Here is a 21709-nt window from a genome sequence, read left to right as displayed (position 1 = left end):
TAGATTTTATATTTGCGGTCCGCAGACCCAAATAATTTCAACTCGCACTGATCGAACGTTCATAAAACGAATGATCCTCGGTGCGAGAAGCTTTGCTAGTTCTGCCACACTTCACATATATTTGACCGTAGTCAATTTGTAAAATCCTACATTATTAAAATATATAGATTTTATATTTGCGGTCCGCAGACCCAAATAATTTCAACTCGCACCGATCGAACGTTCATAAAACGAATGATCCTCGGTGCGAGAAGCTTTGCTAGTTCTGCCACACTTCACAAATATTTGACCGTAGTCAATTTGTAAAATCCTATATTATTAAAATATATAGATTTTATATTTGCGGTCCGCAGACCCAAATAATTTCAACTCACACCGATCAAACGTTCATAAAACGAATGATCCTCGGTGCGAGAAGCTTTGCTAGTTCTGCCACACTTCACATATATTTGACCGTAGTCAATTTGTAAAATCCTATATTATTAAAATATATAGAATTTCATATTTGCGGTCAGCAGACCAAAATAATTTCAACTATCTCTGATCGAACGTTTAAAAACGAATAATCCTTCCACCACTTATCTATAGCCGCAAACCAGCATCCGATTATATACGGGGTATATAATTCCAAATATGGCTCACAACATTATTAAAAGTTACGCTAATATATCATTGACAGGCTAAATGTATCGAATATGATGTAAAAACTACACCGGGGAATGATATCCGTACCCGCATGAACAACATAGCGTACTTTAGCCTAAGCTTGCTCGCATCGCACTCGACACGACCTATCCCCCTATATAAGGCGCGCGGCCACAGCGTAAGTATTCGACTGAGTCCCAAGCGACGTGATTTTGACCTGCGGCGAGGCGTCGCTCCGGGTTACGGTGTGAATCGTCAAGACAAAAGTCTGGGAAAATTTCGAACTGAACCCTTATGATAGAAAATTTTTTTTTCGAAAATTTGTTAGATGTTCAAACAGTTTTATATGTATGGATAATATGAATTATAGTTAATTATTGAGTTTTTAGGTGTTTTTTTGTTTTTTTTTCAAAGTTTTGTATAAAAATATGTATTTATTGATTTTTATAGATCTCAATGAATATAATACGAATTTATATATAGTTAAATTATTTTTTTTAATTATTTGTTTAAATTTTCTAATTTTACAATATATGTTCACACCAGTTTTCCTCGATTTTCTCTTAATCGGTAAAAGATACAAAAAAACTTTGTTCGTACGAAAGATGCAGAATAAAATTACGAATAAAATGGTATATAAATGGTTAGGTGTGTTCATATAATTTTCTCGAGATTTTCCGATTTTCCCGAATTTTTACGATGGCAACTCGCCTGTAGGCCACACCGTGCAAAATTCGAAGTTGTGATATATGGAAAAAAACTAAGAATTTTGAGACCTTTCTAATGATGTATAATACTTTATATGTTTTCTTTAGAGAAATATCGAATCGTGAGGAGTGTTGCTCTAACCTAACCGCACTTTGCATTTTGACAAATTAACAACTACACAGATTGCTCTATAACATCTAAACCGTAAAAGATACGAAAAAACTTTGTTCGTACGAAAGATGCAGAATAAAATTACGAATAAAATGGTATATAAATGGTTAGGTGTGTTCATATAATTTTCTCTAGATTTTCCGATTTTCCCAAATTTTCACGACGGCAACACGCCTGTAGGCCACACCATGCAAAATTCGAAGTTGTGATATATCGAAAAAGAACTAAGAATTTTGAGACCTTTCTAATGATGTATATACTTTATATGTTTTCTTTAGAGAAATATCGAATCGTGAGGAGTGTTGCTCTAACCTAACCGCACTTTGCATTTTGACAAGTTAATAACTACACAGATTGCTCTATACTATCTAAACGGTAAAAGATACGAAAAAACTTTGTTCGTACGAAAGATGCAGAATAAAATTACGAATAAAATGATGTATAACTCGATATATGTCATAATATATTTTTCATGAGATTTTTCCTTTAAATTAAAAAATGTTTTAAATTTTTCGCTGACTTTAAATTCATTTGCGGGTTATGCTTTTTTTACAATATTGTTTCAAATGATGTAAAAAGTTAAATTAGCGAGGTGCCTCAATATGCAAAAAATTGGCCCACCCTAATATATATATATATATATATATATATATATATATATATATATAGATTATATATGTTGAAAGATGTAAAATGTACATCTCTACAATCTACCTTCCCACCAAATAAATATAACGTGTTGACGTGCATATTTGAACAAATGTGAGGTTAACACTGAGCAGGGAGTATATGTGGGAATCCAAGAGACCATGAGTTTTATAGAGACAAATATTCATGTCATGACATTTTGTATAGTTTTGATAATGATATATTTTAATACATTTTAAAAAAAACAAAGAAATATCTATCTATTAATCTATAAATTCATATATTTCTATAAATATACCATTACTCAATAAGTCAGTAGGATAACACATAAATGATGTAGCTATGTGATCAACCATATGATTTGTAGGAAGCAGCAACTTTAAGAAGATATGTGTCAAAATTTCATGACAATCGGACGATTAGTTTAGAAGTGACAGAGGTTCAAGTGCCGCTGCCTTTGAGTTTTTCGAAACCATGAATTCAAAGAAATTTCTTATGTTGATTTATCATTGGTTTTTGATGGGTTAAATTATCACTGCTGCCAGAGTATCGCTTGAAAATTCCAAATCGAGGAAGATGGTGAAGAAGTGGTTTGCTGATTTTAATCGTGGCTATACAGTCACTAACAATGCTGAACGCTCTGGAAGGCCAATTGAGGTGGTTACACCGGTAAAAAAAAAGACCACCAAAACGTTTTGGAAAACCAAAAAGTAAAATTGGATGAGATAGCTGATACTCTAAAGATATCAATATCGTTCTCAAATATTTGAATAGAAAAAACTTCTGTGCTAAATGGGTGCCGCGCAAACTCGCAATTGACCAAGAGCAAAATGAGTTGATGATTTGTATGAGTATTTTGAGCTGTTTAATCAAAACAAAACTGAGTTTTTGCATCAATATGTCAGCATAGATATGACCTGGCTTCAACATTACACACCGGAGTCAAATAGATAGTCGACCGAGTGGACTAGACACGATGACGAGAAAAAATGCAACCAATGAGCTGGCAAGGTTATGGCGTCAATTTTTTGGGATAAGCAAGAAATGATATTCATAAACTATCTTCCAAAATGTCAGACTATCAACTTTGACTATTGTATAACGTTATTGGAACATTTAAAGATCAAAATCAGAAAATCCGCCCCATTTAAGGAACAAAACCGTGCTGCTCCACCAGGACAACGCACCGATTCACAAATCCGTAAAAACAGTTGCCAAGCAAATATGAATTAGGCTCCGAATTGCTTTCCCACTTACTATATTCTCGACCATATTCTGTTCTCAAATTTCAAAAGGATGCTCGCTCTAAAGAAATGTTTGCCAAATGATGAGATGATCGCCGAATTTTGCGGCTAAGTACAAACCCTACTACAAAAATCGGTTCGAAAAGTTCGAAGTTCACTATAATTGGTATATCGCCCTCGAAGAAAGAGGAAAGAATCTAAATTATTTTCACTTTTGAACTTGAGAGTAAGATGAACCAAATTCCAAAAGTTCATACGAATTGGAGCACAGTAAACAAATTCAGACCCAAAACGCTACATTGACGTGAGTAAATATTCCATATCCAATGCAAAAATATGAAAATATGAAACTTCTAAATAATTTTTTGAACAAGTAATTTTTTTTGTATTGTGATTTAGTAAAGTAAGGCAAAACAGGACTGCATTAGTTAAAATATAATAATATGTCTAATTGAATATGTTTGAGCGCAATCACTTACAGTCCACGACCGTCAGACGCATGCGCAGACTATTTATTTGTTAAATATAAAATGTATCTTATACTATTTTAATTTTTGGCACATCTCAGCTGCTTTTCGGCAATAATAACGTAGACATTACATTTTTTCTCATTTCTAATCATAAATATTTATATTTCGATATTGTCTTAGCCTATAAGTGAATTGTTCGGCAATTGACAGTCATCATTTGATTTTAATGTCAAACTATGCCTCAAATATTTTCAAAGTCAAACAATGATAAGCGGTTTTTTGTATTTTTTTCTATTTATGTCTAGAATCTAACTATATTTCTATTCATCAAAAAATCCTAAAAAATTCCCCTAACAAACTTCAGGAAAATTTATAAAAATATACGATATATAAATTTAGTGTCACGTTGTTTGTCCGCCATTGACGCTTAAAATACTGAACCGAATTACAGCGTTTTTTGACGTGACTAGTTAATATTTATATTTTATCGACAATTTATAAAAACGGCTAAACTTCTTAGAAGTAAAAATCTTTGCACGAAATTATTCTATGCCTACATGCCTCATTGCCGGAACTTTCCTTATAATAATTTAATATTTTTAAAAATTTTAAATTTGTATGAAATTATTTAAAAAAATAATATTGTTTTAATTTGTTTTTTAAACATTTTCGATAACTTAGAATTTTCTTTAAAATTCATTGTTTTTTGCAAAGCAATGTTAACAAATCTTGTACTTGTTATTAAGCTTTATACAAAGTATCTGATAATTTGATGTGCGTATGTCCAATGATTACTATTCACCACCAATTGTCTTCTTTTATAACAATCTTGATCTTCGAAACCGCTGAACACTTGCCTTTATATGTAACATGTTTTTTGAATCGTTCAAATGTTTGGCACTTTTTGTCATGTAACTTCAGAACGGTTGGATCTGCGTTTGCCAAAACCTAATCAGCACGTCTCCCTATCAGTAGGAATGGGATGATCTTGAACCATTCAATTCGCTTGATCCGTACTCACGAAATTGTAGACAAAAAATTTGAACCGCAGAAACACATGCATACATCTATTTTTCCTAAGGAATGCTAATATGTACAGAAGGTTTCGAAATGTGAATTAATATAAACAATTTCAATTACGTTTTTTTCGGATTACTGTAATTTACTATAACTTTCCCATGAAGATGAAAAAGAAGACAATTGGTGGTCAAAAATGATCAATGAACATACGCACACATATTGTCCAAAATTTTAGTTTAGGATTTAATTTAATCATATAGAATTCATTCTGTATGAAAAAAGTATTTATATATACGAACATAGAAATGAATTTTAAATTAATATATATTTTAAATTAATTATAATTTTTTAATTAAAAAAAATTAAATATTAATTTAAAGAATTTTAAATTATATATATATATATATATATATATATATATATATATATGTATGTATAAATAGGTAAATGTAAAGTTGTATTAAACACATAATTATTTGTTTTTAACAGATAGCATAGCAACACAGTTGGACTTAAATTTTTTTTTTATTTATTTATTTTTTTTTTTTATTTTTTTTTCAATTTAAGTCCTATTGTGTTGCTATGCTATCTGTTAAAACAAATAATTACTGCTATTAGTGCTAATCACTAATTCTGCACAACTGGTAGTGGAATATAAACAAGCACGTCGGCAACTAAATAAAGCTATCAAAGATAGTAAAGTTAGGTGCTGGAAAATACTTCTGGATGAAGTCGAAGAAAACCCATGGGGAAGACCTTATAAGATTGTAATGTCTCGCCTCAAAAGCCAGCCAATACCTTCAACAACTTGCCCACGACTATTGAATAAAATAGTAACTACTTTGTTTCCACGACAACCTAATTTAAACTACCAGGTAACACATGTAGAACTGAATAATATTTGGAAAGGGTAAGGCACCGGGATTAGATGGAATCCCTAATATTGCCTTAAAAACATCAATTATGATATCTCCGACAATGTTTCTTAACGCATATAATACATGACTGAAAGAATGTGTTTTTCCACGAAAATGGAAACAGCAAAGATTAGTGCTTACTCCCAAAGGAAAAAAACACCGTATGAACCATCATTCTACCGTCCAATATGCATGCTGGATACAGCGGGTAAAATTTTTGAAAGAATAATTCACCAAAAAATAGATGCAGTAGTTGACCCAATCCTAGCAGACAATCAGTATGGTTTTCGCAAAGGGCGATCAACTATCGATGCTATAAACTTGGTAGTTAATACCGCCAAGGAGGCAATTTCTGGAACCAGATGGAAGGGGGTGCAAAAAAGTACTGTGTTGTAGCTACATTGGATATAAAAAAATGCTTTCAATTCTGCAAACTGGGATTGTATTATGAATGCACTCCGTGACAAGAACGTCCCAGCATACCTCTGCAATATAGTCGCAAGCTACTTTACAGACAGAATTCTAATGTACGATTCACGCGATGGTACAGAAGAGTATAATATAACAGGTGGTGTGCCGCAGGGCTCTGTTATAGGCCTTTTGCTGTGGAATATTATGTATAATAGCCTTTTGAGACTAAAGATTCCAGAATGTGTGAAATTAGTAGCAAATGCAGACAATGTTGCCATAGTAGTTGTCTCCAAACAAATTGATGACATCGTAAGTCTATTCGATATAACATTTAGAAAAATTCATTGCTGGATGGGAACAATGAACCTCCAATTAGCACAACAAGAAATTGAAACTGTTCTTATCACTAGTAGAAAAACAATAGAGACCATCAAGCTAAAGATAGGACATCTAGAGATCACGTCAAAACCTCACATATGTTACCTTGGCGTAATGCTTAATGATCGTTTGAATTTCAATCAACAGGTGGAATACGTTAGTGCTAAGGCGTCAATAGTTAGGACAAAACTTGCACGATTGATGCCTAATGTTGGAGGTCCTAAACAAACCAGAAGGATATTACTATCGTCAGTTGTTACTTCGGTGCTGACATATGGTATTTCCATATGGGCTGATGCTCGTAAATCTCAAAAATCGAGGAAAATGGAAGAGCCCATATATTGTCTGAGTGCTATAAGAATTGCATTACGCACAATATCGGCGGAATCAATGTGCGTCATTTCAGGAACAGTGGCTCTCTTAGTCTTAGCAAAGAAAGACGGTCAATGAGACGCATCGTCTCATTCCAAACATCAAAGTCTGACTAAGTCGCAAGCATGGCGATGTAAATTATTATACTACGCAAATGCTATCTGGGCACGGCTGTTTTCGAGCCTACCTACACCGGTTCAAGCACGATAGTTCACCGGATTGCCCATATTGTTTGGGCAAAATCGAGGATGCTGAGCATGTGTTTTTTGTATGCCCGCGATTTGGTGCTGCACGGGACGATGTGGAAGAAACATTGAGCCGCAGAATTACACCAGGTAATGTTGTTGAAGTGATGCTGAGAAGTGAAGCTGCTTGGAACGCCATAGACAAATTTGCGATAGAGGTACTAATTGACCTGCGCTCTATGAAAAGAGAGAGGACAAATAGGACTTCGCCCACTTAAAAGATGAGTATAAAACAAGTTAAGAATTATAACATTCTAGATCCTTCCCCCACGAAGTAACACCTAACGGAGGTTTCCGTAGGGACAAGAGGGAAGGGCAAAGCGGAGGTTTTAGTCGGTATTATACCAGAGCGGTATTGAGTCCGACATACCCAGACAAAAGACCAGTCTGGGATGCATAAAAGCATTTCCTTCACTGTACAAAAAAGACATATACAAATATACATATATACATATATACATATAAACATACACACACACACATATATATATATATATATATATATATATATATATATATATATATATATTGAATGGTAGGATCTTGGATTTGTGTATATTTTGTAGAGTTTCGAACAAGAATCCAAAAATAATAAAAAATAAAAAAACAAGAAAAGTTTTTAATAAACAATTTCTTTATTTAATTATTTGTTTACTGTCGACGTTTCGGAACTAGGTACGTTCCATCTTCAGGACATCTGTCAAGAAACATGATCTTGATGAGATTTTAGCAAACAATATGTTTAGGAAAAGAAAATAGATTTTCCTTAAATAATAAATTAATTGCAAAAAAAATATAATAATGTACAGAAATATGATAATATGATCAAAATGAAAATGATAAAAATGAAAAAAATAAATGAGTGGATTATCAGAACAGGATATTAAACATAATAGAAAATTTTTTGAAAGTTATGGAAAATTTTTTAAGAAAAGGTTAATGACAAAGTTGAATTAATTACCTGTATGTTTGAATATATGTTAGCACTTTTTCACTAAACAAGGTTTTTAACAAAAATGAATTTGTGAGTTAATTTTCCGCCGAATAATTAGATTTTGTAAATCAAAATTACTAAAAGATTTGTCTTTTTTAAAAATTATTATTTGAAAACACAAATAATATTGTTCTCTTGATGTTGTTCGATTGGCTTTTGAAAACTAACTAATTGAATCTGGTGTGTCATTTGTAACACGTGTAAACACTTGAACGAAAGCTGTGAGATTGTATGTGTGTGTTTCTATATGTTAGGGTGTGAATACTTAAATTGTTGATCTTAAAAGGAAGTCGATATTAATTGTTTGTCAAAAAGTGTAAAAAATTTAAATATGAATCATGTAATAGGTTGTGATCTGATCTAATGTTGACACTGTTAGAAACATTCATAAGAATAAGACAACTCTTCGCGAATAATCTCCTAAAGATGCAACTTTCATGATATAAGATCTTTGGAGTGAAATTAAATGAATGGACGTTTTCAGTAGAGTGTTGTACTAGGGTACTTTTGAAATTTTTTTGTTTGTGGTGGACCACACTTAGTTCATGTTGTAAACACAAATTTTTTACACTTTTTGACAAACAATTAATATCGACTTTCTTTTAAGTTCAATAATTTAAGTATTTACACCCTAACATGAAAAAACACACACATACAATCTCACAGTTCTCGTTTCAAGTGTTTACACGTGTTACATAAGAAACAGCAAATACAATTTAGTTCGTTTCCAAAAGCCAATAGTACAACATCGAATACAATATTATTTGTTTTCAAATAATAATTTTAAAAAAAGACAACACTTTTAGTAATTTTGATTTACAAAAGTTAACTATTCGGCGGAAAAATAACTCACAAATTCATTTTTTGTCAAAAATTCTTGTTTAGTGAAAAAGTGCTAACGTATATTCAAACATACAGGTAATTAATTCAATTTTATCATTAAGCCTTTCTTAAAAAAATTTTCCATAACTTTCAAAAAATTTCTATCATTTTTAATATCCTGTTCTGATAATCCACTCATTAATTTTTATCATTTTCTTTTTGATCATATTATCATATTTCTGTACATTATTACTTGTTACAATTAATTTATTATTTAAGAAAAATATATTTTCTATTCCTAAACATATTGTTTGCTTAAATCTCATCAAGATCATGTTTCTTGACAGATGTCCTGAAGATGGAACGTACCTAGTTCCGAAACGTTGACAATAAACAAATAATTAAATAAAGAAATTGTTTTTTAAAAACTTTTCTTGTTTTTTATTTTGTATTATTTTTGGATTCTTGTTCGAAACTCTACATATATATATATATATATATATATATATATATATATATGTTAAATTTTTATAATTTTGATGTTGAGATATGTGAGATTCAGTCTTCAGGGCAATTCATCAATTAAAAACTTGTATGACTTTAAAACATTTTTATTTTTTCCATACGTTTCGACACATAATTTTGTGTCATCTTCAGTGGACTCTATTTTGAAGGCACAGATAAAAATTATTAATTAAAACTAATATATAACAAGTGATATGGTATGAACTTACATGTATTTGTAATAATCCTAATTATTTCATAATTATAATTGTTCACAATGCACAATGAAACCAATTCTTGTCAGTTTAAACAGAACAATATATAAATTTTAGAATGAGTTATTTTATGAAATTGAATACAGAATAGCGGGATGTACTTTACAATTTCATAAAATAACTCATTTTTTGCACTAATTTATTAAATAATAATTTTTACAAACTTTTCGAGACTAGGTTTGTCTCATCAACAGTGTGTTATAATTTTAAATTTAAAATATGGAAACCTAAATTAGCATTATGTGTTATCCGTTACAAGTCGTTCGACATACTGTCTTCTGCCCCACCAACGATCGTCGGTGTCCGAATTCTCGATTCAAGTAAGTGACTAGTCACGCAATATCAGATAAGAAAGGAAGGATTAGGGTACAGTTGAAAAATAGATGTCGTTAAGAGAAAAAATAATCTATGAAATGAGACGGTTTGTTTATAAAATTTGTTTTAAATTATTATAATTAAGAATATATGAACATATATATACATACTCATATAACAAATGTATACCCATAGTACAAAACATCACATATAGAAATACCTATATACTCACAACATACACAAACATATATAAATAGACATATATATACATACACACATATATTTATATATATATATATATATATATATATATATATATATATACTAGCTGACCCGACAGACGTTGTTCTGTACCCACGTCTACAATTTTTCAATATTACTGTTTTTGAATTACTATTTACACCAATATATGAGTGCTGTTGAATGTAGAACTGTTTCAAATAAAATGATTGTTCTCAATTCCCACAGTTAACACTTTAATTATCCATTTAACAAATATTAAAAATGTTCAATAAAATTGTATATTAAAAATTATACACTGCGATTTATAGAACAAATTTATTTCCAATAGCTCAATATATTTTATTGCATTTAAGGGTTATATAGTATTTTTAGTCATACCTGTAGATGTGGATGTATAAATGAACGATTTTTTGTTTATTCACGACTAAAACATTGATTTTCCAAATTTATCACACTAAAAATGATCGTCTGCCTTTGTGATTTATGGTCATAGCATAAGATACACGTGTTGAAAATTGAAATCTTTTAAAAAGTACAACAATATCAGAAAGAATTAATATATAGCATTCGCGGCAAAGGTGCAATATCACCTTTTATTTTCCTACCCAAAATAATTGCTTCAATAATGTTGTCTATAATTTTTATAATTTTGTACCATATTTTAACTGGCTTTTAGTGATTTTAATTTCTAAATTACATTTTTTTCTCCAATAAATCAATATACATTATTTCTTAAGTTTATGTTTGAAGTGAATTAATTTGTCAAATTCTGTTCACATGTGCTCTATTGAACTTACGATCAACATAAATTATGGCTCTGTGAATTTTTTTTACTGTGCTTCAATTTACTTGATACTTTGGAAATAGGCTAATCTTTATCTTAAGTTCAATGATTTTAACAATTTGCACTCCGTCACCATCCACCGCATTAATTGGATTATTACTCTTTTAATTCTGATTTTATCAGAACTTGTAATACACTATTTTAAAAATGATTAAATGAGCTACAACTTTCTCTATCATAAATTTTACCGTAACTTCTCTCATTGTGAAACAGCGAAGGGTTAAAGGGCTCGAAAGACCTCTGGTTGGACAGCCGCGCACTCCTTAATTAATACCTCTATCAATATTTGTGTAATGGAAAAATAATAAACAACAATAATTAGTCAGAAAAATACCTCGAATTTTCACATATATATACTTTTATACGTATTCTTTCAAAGATATTATAATGAGAAATTGAATGTTTTTTTAATGTTTTTTTTTTCATGAAATCATGAGTTTTTTGAAAATCGTTTGTACTAAAGTTGTGATATATTCTAGAATCCATCAAGATCTCTTAAACCAAGTTAATTCGAGATGGAATACGATTATTTTTAAATTTGGTGGAAATGGCACTGAAAAACTATTTGATTTAAATAAAAAAACATTATATGCGTCTTTGCATGATAGTTTACTCATTTTACACGCAGAAGTACTCATTTTAAAGCTTATTTTGAGCACTATAAAAACTGAGAGAAGAGTAAGATGAACCTAGTTCCAAAATTCCAAACGAAATGGAAAACAGTAAAAAAAGTTCAGACCGAAAGCGCTCCATTGTGTAAATATTCCGTACCCAATGACAAATATATGAATTTTTGACACAATGAAACTTGTAAATAATTTTTTTTTGTATTGTGACTTAGTATAGTAAGGCAAAACGACTGCAAATTGAATATTTGCACGAATTCGTACGGCGAATCTGTTCGCAAAGTGCGCAAACAAAATTATTGCAAGCAAAAGCATACCACGCGCACGTTGAGAACACGATTCGCCGTGCGCGTCAGTCGTATGCGCAGACTGTCAGACTCATGTTATATTATTTGCATCTTATATTAATTTAATTTTTGGCACATTTCAGCTGCTTTTCGGCATTAATAATGTAGACATTACATTTTCCTTATTCATAATCATGAATTTATTATATTTTAGTATTGCCTTAGCCTATAAGTGAATAGAAATGTTTGGCAAATGACAGTCTTCAATTGTTTTTAATGTCAAACTAAGCTTCAAATATTTTCAAGGGCAAACAATGATAAGCGGTTTTTTGTAATTTTTTCTATTTATTTCTACAATCTAACTATATTTCTATGAATCAAAATATTCTAGAAAATTTCCCGAACAAACTTCAGGAAGATTCATGAAAATCCGAATTATAGTTTAGGAAGATTAATGAAACTTACATTGTTACAGAAGAATTTTATATATAAGATATATATATACATATATATTTATAGACATTACACAAACACACATCTACATATATATAAAAACACCCACATATACTCACATACATACACCTACATTACACATACACTTATACTTATACACATACACATATATACATATACATACATAAGTACATAAAGAGCTACAAAGTATTAATAAGATTTAGGTATGTATCATGTAATATATTGGTATCTGTCCATAAATTTACTGTATTATTTGCGTGAGCTATTAACATCGATTCTGCAATACTTCTTTTAAATAATTTTTTTTTATAATATAATATGTGCGGATTATTGAAATCGAAACCATGGTTGTTAGAAATAGCGTGGTCAACGAGTGTACTTTTTTGTTGTATGTTATTATTTTTACTTTATTATTTTTAAACAAATTCACAAAGAATTAATATAAAGCATTCCCGTAAAGGTACAATATCACATTGGATTTTTCTACCCAAAATAATGGCTTCAATAATGTTGCCTATGATTTTTATATATTCGTACCATATTTTAACTGGCTTTTAGTAATTTTATTATCTAAATTACATTTTCCTCACTAATAATTCAATATACATTATTACTTAAATTTATATTTGAAGTGAATTAATTTTTCAAATCCTTTTCACATGTGCTCTATTCAACCTACGATCAACAAAATTATTGCAGTAGATGGAGAGAAAACAACCGTTTGTCGAAAATTGACTTATCTGTATCTTAAGTTCAGAAGTAAAATAATTTGCACTCCGTCGCCACCCACCGCATTAATTGGATTATAACTATTTTAATTCTGATTTTATCAGAACTTGTAATATACTATTTTAAAGGTAAATAATTGAGCTACAACTTTCTTTATCATAAATTTTACCAAAGCAATAATTAGTAAGAAAAAGACCTTGAATTTTCATCTCTATACCTTTATATGTTTATTTTTTTAACTTTATTTTTTATCCTTTTAGAGATATATTAATACAAAATTGGTTGTTTTTTTTAATTGATTTTTTTTTTCATGAAATCATGAGCTTTTTGGAAATCGTTTGTACTAAAGTTTTGGTATTTTCTAAAATCCATCAAGATCTCTTAAACCAAGTCTCTAGAGGGAATACGATTATTTTTAATTTTGGTGGAAATGGCACTCATAAACTATTTGATTTAAATAAAAAAAAACATTGTATGCGTACTTTATCTGCATGAAAACTCACTCATTTTACACGCAGAAATACTCATTTTAACGCTTATTTTGAGTACTATAAAACCCCATTTTCATATCTAGCTTAATATTGTCCTAGAACACTTTATAGAACACTGATTTATTAAGATTTTAATTGATATAATTGTGTTCATTACATGATTTTCGTTAAAATTTTCAGTAGCCAGTAACCTGAAAAGTAATGGCTTTTTTGTTTAGTTCTTTTATCGATATCCGATGTTATTTTGAATGAAATAAAAAACAAAGATCCTCCCGGTAAGTGGCAAAGGAGTATAAATTATTTTCAATTTCAAACTTGAGAGTATGATGAACCTAATTCCAAAATTCCATGCAAATTGGAGCACATTAAAAATATTCAGACCCTAAACTCTCCATTGTCTTGAATGAATATTTCGTATCCAATGACAAACATATAAATTTTTGACACAATGAAACTTCTAGATAATTTTTTGAGAAAGTAAATTATTTTTGTATTGGTTTTTTCATAAATTATTTTTGTTTTCCTACAGTAGTATTATGTGATTGTGGTGTTGTAAAATGTGTTAGTAAAGTGTGTTTTTTCCTGATCTGCTGAATGATGAGACACATCTAGTCTCGAAACGTATAAAAAATAAAATAAATTTTCTATATTCGACGCATTGGCTGTTTTATTCATTTCAATATATCTTCATATAAATCAATGACATTACTCTAGTTTTTCTCTCTAGTTTGATAAGTGTTGTTGTTTTGATATTTCCTAGTTTTTTCTCTTATTTATAGGTTCTTTGTAAAATTATAATTTCCATAGTTACCTAGATTATATTTGATTTGATATTTGATTGTTTGATGTACCGCCCTCAGGAACTTACTCCTATATATATATATATATATATATATATATATATATATATATATATATATATATATATACCCATGTAGAAATTAATATCGGTACAATATATTATCAATATCGGTTTTCTGTGGCCGTGATTACCTATATTGCAAAAATATCGGCGAACGTCGGTTCTGTGATGATGTCAACTAATCGACCAGGCCAACGTCAGCCGATATTGAGGCAATAATCTCTATAAATGGCCTTATCTAATATTGGTCTCAAACTAAAATAGAAATATTGATGCAATATATTTTATCATCGGCTAATAAATATTGTCCTCAAATAGAGGAATAAATATTGATGCAATATTTTTTTATCATCGACTGATAAATATTGTCCTCAAACTAAAATAGAAATATTGATGCAATATTTTTTATCATCGGCTGATAAATATTGTCCTCAAAATAAAATAGAAATATTGATGGAATAACAGTAATAAATGCAAATTAACTTAACTATTTATAACATCATCATCATCGTCTAGAATCTTGCTATGCAAAAGTACAGATTTATTGACATTCCACATTGCATTTATTATTATCAAACATTATGATTATTCTGTCAAAATTTATATCTTTCCTTTCTATAACTTATTTAGTTAAAAACTTTTGATAAAAACCTTTTCGATAACATTTTATTACTAAGCAAACCAGTTTCCCTTCTTTCTGCGCTTACAACAATATTACCTGAAAATAAATAAGAAGTTTTAAAAGCAGAAAGAAATAATTATATTATAGCAACCATTGAAGCTTACCTTTTATAAATATGAAAGTGTAGGATTTTTTTCTCTCTACTATATTATTATTTCCTGAAAATAAGTAAGTATAAGTTTTAAATGAATAGACAGAATAATATTGAGGAATATTATATGCCTTTACCTGATAGTAGAATGCGCGTAAAATTCTCCTTGCCAGAAATTAGGTTATGTTATGTTTGATGTCTATAAAATATTTCACATAATATATACGGCAGATTTCTCAATGCTGTTAAACTCCTGATCAAATTAGAAAATCTTAGTGTAAAAAAGTTATTGAAGACATGCAAATCTTTTTGAAAATAATCTCGAAAATTCCAGCTTCACTTAACACTTCTCACTGTTGTTTATTTACAATTTATAACTCATAACACAATCTACACACATACGCACATTATCACTATTTTTTTAATTAAAACATAATTTGACTATTTACAATCGAATAAATAATACATTTCGTCAAACGACCAAATTGACGCTATCGTTTATGACGCCCATGAAATAAAGAACCACTTTGTTGTATTAATGCGCTTGTCATCGAATCTTCTGGAGACGATACATATCGTATTCGTCCGCGCCAAAAAATAGAAAACTCATAACTTTATTAAATTCAAGATATTTAATAAATTCGTAAAGAAATCACAATATATATTATTATATATTATTAAATTCGTCTTAGAAAGTTTTTCTTTCATACAACTAAACTTCGTATTGTAAACCGTCTGGAAAATAAGCTAGTCAGACTCCTGTAATTTAAGAAAAAAATCCAAATTCATATTGTCATAAATAAACCATATAAAGTATTATACATTGCTAGAATCGTCTCAAAATTTTTAATTTTTTTTCCATATATCACAACTCCGTATTTCAAACATTTTGGCCTATGGGCGAGTTGCAGTGCTAAAATTCAAGAAAAATTGAAAAATCAGAAAATAATTATATGAACACACATATTGAATTATATATCATTTTATTCGTAATTTTATTCCGCATCTTTCGTCTGAATAACCTTTTTACGTATCTGTAACCTTTTAGTTTGTAGCATTGAATATTCGTGAAAAATCACATGGTTAAATATTCAAAGGCTTATGTCTCGCGTATATTGCTTTCATATTGTGCGGGTCATTGGCCAAGCGGTAGCGTTGCTGGTTCTTAGCCTCGTAGTCTAAGGTTCGATCCCAGACAAGACTTTTGTTTTTTATTTTAAATATAAAAACAATAATTAAGATTTTTTTTTTTAATTTGGGCTAATTTTATTCAGAATGACAAAATTCGACAAAACATATAATTAGCAATGTGGATTTTCCCAAGAAAACAAACCTCTACTGTGGGAAACAATATTTATTATTAACATTGGAACAATATTTAATAGTCAATTATAAAAAATGTTGCTTCAATATTTATTTTTTATTTTGAGGACAATATTAGCTTACGATAAAAAAATTTGTACCCGATGATAAAATTTTTTGCATAAATATTTATTTTTCAATTTGACGATAATATTTTGTACCTGATGATAAAAAATGTTGCATCAATATTTCTATTTCAATTTGTGGACAATATTTGTCAGCTGATGTTAAAAAAATATTGCATCAATATTTATATTTCACTTTGAGAACAATATTTTTTAGCCTATGATAAAAATGTTGCATCAATATTCATATTTCACTTTGGGAACAATATTTTGTAGCCGATGATAAAAAAATATTGCATCAATATTTATATTTTAGTTTGAGGACAATATTTATCAGCCCATGATAAAAAAATATTGCATCAATATTTCTATTTTATTTTGAGGACAATATTTATCAGCCGATGATAAAAAATATTGCATCAATATTTCTATTTTAGTTTGAGGACAATATTTATCAGTCGATGATAAAAAAATATTGCATCAATATTTATTCCTCTATTTGAGGACAATATTTATTAGCCGATGATAAAATATATTGCATCAATATTTCTATTTTAGTTTGAGACCAATATTAGATAAGGCCATTTATAGAGATTATTGCCTCAATATCGGCTGACGTTGGCCTGGTCGATTAGTTGACATCATCACAGAACCGACGTTCGCCGATATTTTTGCAATATAGGTAATCACGGCCACAGAAAACCGATATTGATAATATATTGTACCGATATTAATTTCTACATGGGTATATATATATATATATATATATATATATATATATATATATATATACCCATGTAGAAATTAATATCGGTACAATATATTATCAATATCGGTTTTCTGTGGCCGTGATTACCTATATTGCAAAAATATCGGCGAACGTCGGTTCTGTGATGATGTCAACTAATCGACCAGGCCAACGTCAGCCGATATTGAGGCAATAATCTCTATAAATGGCCTTATCTAATATTGGTCTCAAACTAAAATAGAAATATTGATGCAATATATTTTATCATCGGCTAATAAATATTGTCCTCAAATAGAGGAATAAATATTGATGCAATATTTTTTTATCATCGACTGATAAATATTGTCCTCAAACTAAAATAGAAATATTGATGCAATATTTTTTATCATCGGCTGATAAATATTGTCCTCAAAATAAAATAGAAATATTGATGCAATATTTTTTTATCATGGGCTGATAAATATTGTCCTCAAACTAAAATATAAATATTGATGCAATATTTTTTTATCATCGGCTACAAAATATTGTTCCCAAAGTGAAATATGAATATTGATGCAACATTTTTATCATAGGCTAAAAAATATTGTTCTCAAAGTGAAATATAAATATTGATGCAATATTTTTTTAACATCAGCTGACAAATATTGTCCACAAATTGAAATAGAAATATTGATGCAACATTTTTTATCATCAGGTACAAAATATTATCGTCAAATTGAAAAATAAATATTTATGCAAAAAATTTTATCATCGGGTACAAATTTTTTTATCGTAAGCTAATATTGTCCTCAAAATAAAAAATAAATATTGAAGCAACATTTTTTATAATTGACTATTAAATATTGTTCCAATGTTAATAATAAATATTGTTTCCCACAGTAGAGGTTTGTTTTCTTGGGAAAATCCACATTGCTAATTATATGTTTTGTCGAATTTTGTCATTCTGAATAAAATTAGCCCAAATTAAAAAAAAAAAATCTTAATTATTGTTTTTATATTTAAAATAAAAAACAAAAGTCTTGTCTGGGATCGAACCTTAGACTACGAGGCTAAGAACCAGCAACGCTACCGCTTGGCCAATGACCCGCACAATATGAAAGCAATATACGCGAGACATAAGCCTTTGAATATTTAACCATGTGATTTTTCACGAATATTCAATGCTACAAACTAAAAGGTTACAGATACGTAAAAAGGTTATTCTGACGAAAGATGCGGAATAAAATTACGAATAAAATGATATATAATTCAATATGTGTGTTCATATAATTATTTTCTGATTTTTCAATTTTTCTTGAATTTTAGCACTGCAACTCGCCCATAGGCCAAAATGTTTGAAATACGGAGTTGTGATATATGGAAAAAAAATTAAAAATTTTGAGACGATTCTAGCAATGTATAATACTTTATATGGTTTATTTATGACAATATGAATTTGGATTTTTTTCTTAAATTACAGGAGTCTGACTAGCTTATTTTCCAGACGGTTTACAATACGAAGTTTAGTTGTATGAAAGAAAAACTTTCTAAGACGAATTTAATAATATATAATAATATATATTGTGATTTCTTTACGAATTTATTAAATATCTTGAATTTAATAAAGTTATGAGTTTTCTATTTTTTGGCGCGGACGAATACGATATGTATCGTCTCCAGAAGATTCGATGACAAGCGCATTAATACAACAAAGTGGTTCTTTATTTCATGGGCGTCATAAACGATAGCGTCAATTTGGTCGTTTGACGAAATGTATTATTTATTCGATTGTAAATAGTCAAATTATGTTTTAATTAAAAAAATAGTGATAATGTGCGTATGTGTGTAGATTGTGTTATGAGTTATAAATTGTAAATAAACAACAGTGAGAAGTGTTAAGTGAAGCTGGAATTTTCGAGATTATTTTCAAAAAGATTTGCATGTCTTCAATAACTTTTTTACACTAAGATTTTCTAATTTGATCAGGAGTTTAACAGCATTGAGAAATCTGCCGTATATATTATGTGAAATATTTTATAGACATCAAACATAACATAACCTAATTTCTGGCAAGGAGAATTTTACGCGCATTCTACTATCAGGTAAAGGCATATAATATTCCTCAATATTATTCTGTCTATTCATTTAAAACTTATACTTACTTATTTTCAGGAAATAATAATATAGTAGAGAGAAAAAAATCCTACACTTTCATATTTATAAAAGGTAAGCTTCAATGGTTGCTATAATATAATTATTTCTTTCTGCTTTTAAAACTTCTTATTTATTTTCAGGTAATATTGTTGTAAGCGCAGAAAGAAGGGAAACTGGTTTGCTTAGTAATAAAATGTTATCGAAAAGGTTTTTATCAAAAGTTTTTAACTAAATAAGTTATAGAAAGGAAAGATATAAATTTTGACAGAATAATCATAATGTTTGATAATAATAAATGCAATGTGGAATGTCAATAAATCTGTACTTTTGCATAGCAAGATTCTAGACGATGATGATGATGTTATAAATAGTTAAGTTAATTTGCATTTATTACTGTTATTCCATTATAATTTACTTGATATATATCAAATGTGAGGTAGGTTTCCCAATGACTGTTCTAGACGATGAAATAAATATTTCATAATGGATAATAAATATATTAACAACAAATAAAATATGTTCAGATGCTGTGAAATGTTTTATCGAGTGATGATGTTATAAATAGTTAAGTTAATTTGCATTTATTACTGTTATTTCATTATAATTTACTTGATATATATCAAATGTAAGGTAGGTTTCCCAATGACTGTTCTAGACGATGAAATAAATATTTCATAATGGATAATAAATATATTAACAACAAATAAAATATGTTCAGATGCTGTGAAATGTTTTATCGAGTGATGATGTTATAAATAGTTAAGTTAATTTGCATTTATTACTGTTATTCCATTATAATTTACTTGATATATATCAAATGTAAGGTAGGTTTCCCAATGACTGTTCTAGACGATGAAATAAATATTTCATAATGGATAATAAATATATTAACAACAAATAAAATATGTTCAGATGCTGTGAAATGTTTTATCGAGTGATGATGTTATAAATAGTTAAGTTAATTTGCATTTATTACTGTTATTCCATTATAATTTACTTGATATATATCAAATGTAAGGTAGGTTTCCCAATGACTGTTCTAGACAATTAAATAAATATTTCATAATGGATAATAAATATATTAACAACAAATAAAATATGTTCAGATGCTGTGAAATGTTTTATCGAGTGATGATGTTATAAATAGTTAAGTTAATTTGCATTTATTACTGTTATTCCATTATAATTTACTTGATATATATCAAATGTAAGGTAGGTTTCCCAATGACTGTTCTAGACGATTAAATAAATATTTCATAATGGATAATAAATATATTAACAACAAATAAAATATGTTCAGATGCTGTGAAATGTTTTATCGAGTGATGATGTTATAAATAGGAAAGTTTATATGCTTTTGTTATTGTTATAAAAAAAATTTACTTGATATGTATTAATAAATATCTTTAAAAAAAATAATCAATATTTATGACACTTTTGTGTTTTATAAATAATAATATTTTTAATGCAGTTATATATTTGTATCATTGTTTATATTTAATAAATGAATTTCCACAAAAACATTCTTAATAAATTTATGTATATGTTCATTTCAGAAATAAATAAATAAATAAATAAATTTCAGGTGTTTTATTGTTAAATAAATGATATTGATTTATGCGTTATATTATTTCAACTTCAAATCTTCAAATATTTGTGTAATATTTCAACATCATTTATAAGTTTCAGAATAATTCAATAATTAATAATTCTAAATGTTTACCAGCTCTCTGTCTAATTGTATATTACCTTACCAACATTCAACAATTTGTAGGCAACATTGGTTCCAAATTTCCAAATACAGACCAATATAGACCAATGTTGGTTTACCTATATGGCCTCAATATAAAAAATGTTCAATTTTTATGACCAGCCGATATTGGTTTCAAATTTGACCAATGTAGATTGTATATTGCTTGTAGATTCAGACCAT

General features: G+C 28.8%; 1 protein-coding gene and 1 long non-coding RNA gene across 2 annotated transcripts in view; one reads left to right on the top strand and one right to left on the bottom strand.

Moving 5' to 3' along the window:
• LOC113371666 (neuropilin and tolloid-like protein 2) overlaps window positions 1-21709 on the bottom strand; it is a 658950-nt gene that overhangs the window by 26641 nt on the left and 610600 nt on the right. The window lies entirely within an intron of this gene.
• LOC113371667 lies at window positions 19348-20046 on the top strand. The gene is made up of 3 exons (XR_003366648.1): window positions 19348-19724; window positions 19795-19848; window positions 19917-20046. It is a non-coding gene; the product is annotated as an uncharacterized LOC113371667 (long non-coding RNA).

This window comes from Ctenocephalides felis, unplaced genomic scaffold (genome assembly GCF_003426905.1).
Source record: "Ctenocephalides felis isolate EL2017-DRISC unplaced genomic scaffold, ASM342690v1 CF-g0.4_SCAFFOLD_01492, whole genome shotgun sequence".
In the NCBI taxonomy this organism is placed as follows: domain Eukaryota; kingdom Metazoa; phylum Arthropoda; class Insecta; order Siphonaptera; family Pulicidae; genus Ctenocephalides; species Ctenocephalides felis.
Note: the sequence above shows the minus strand (reverse complement) of the source record. Positions and strands in the feature narration are given on the sequence as shown.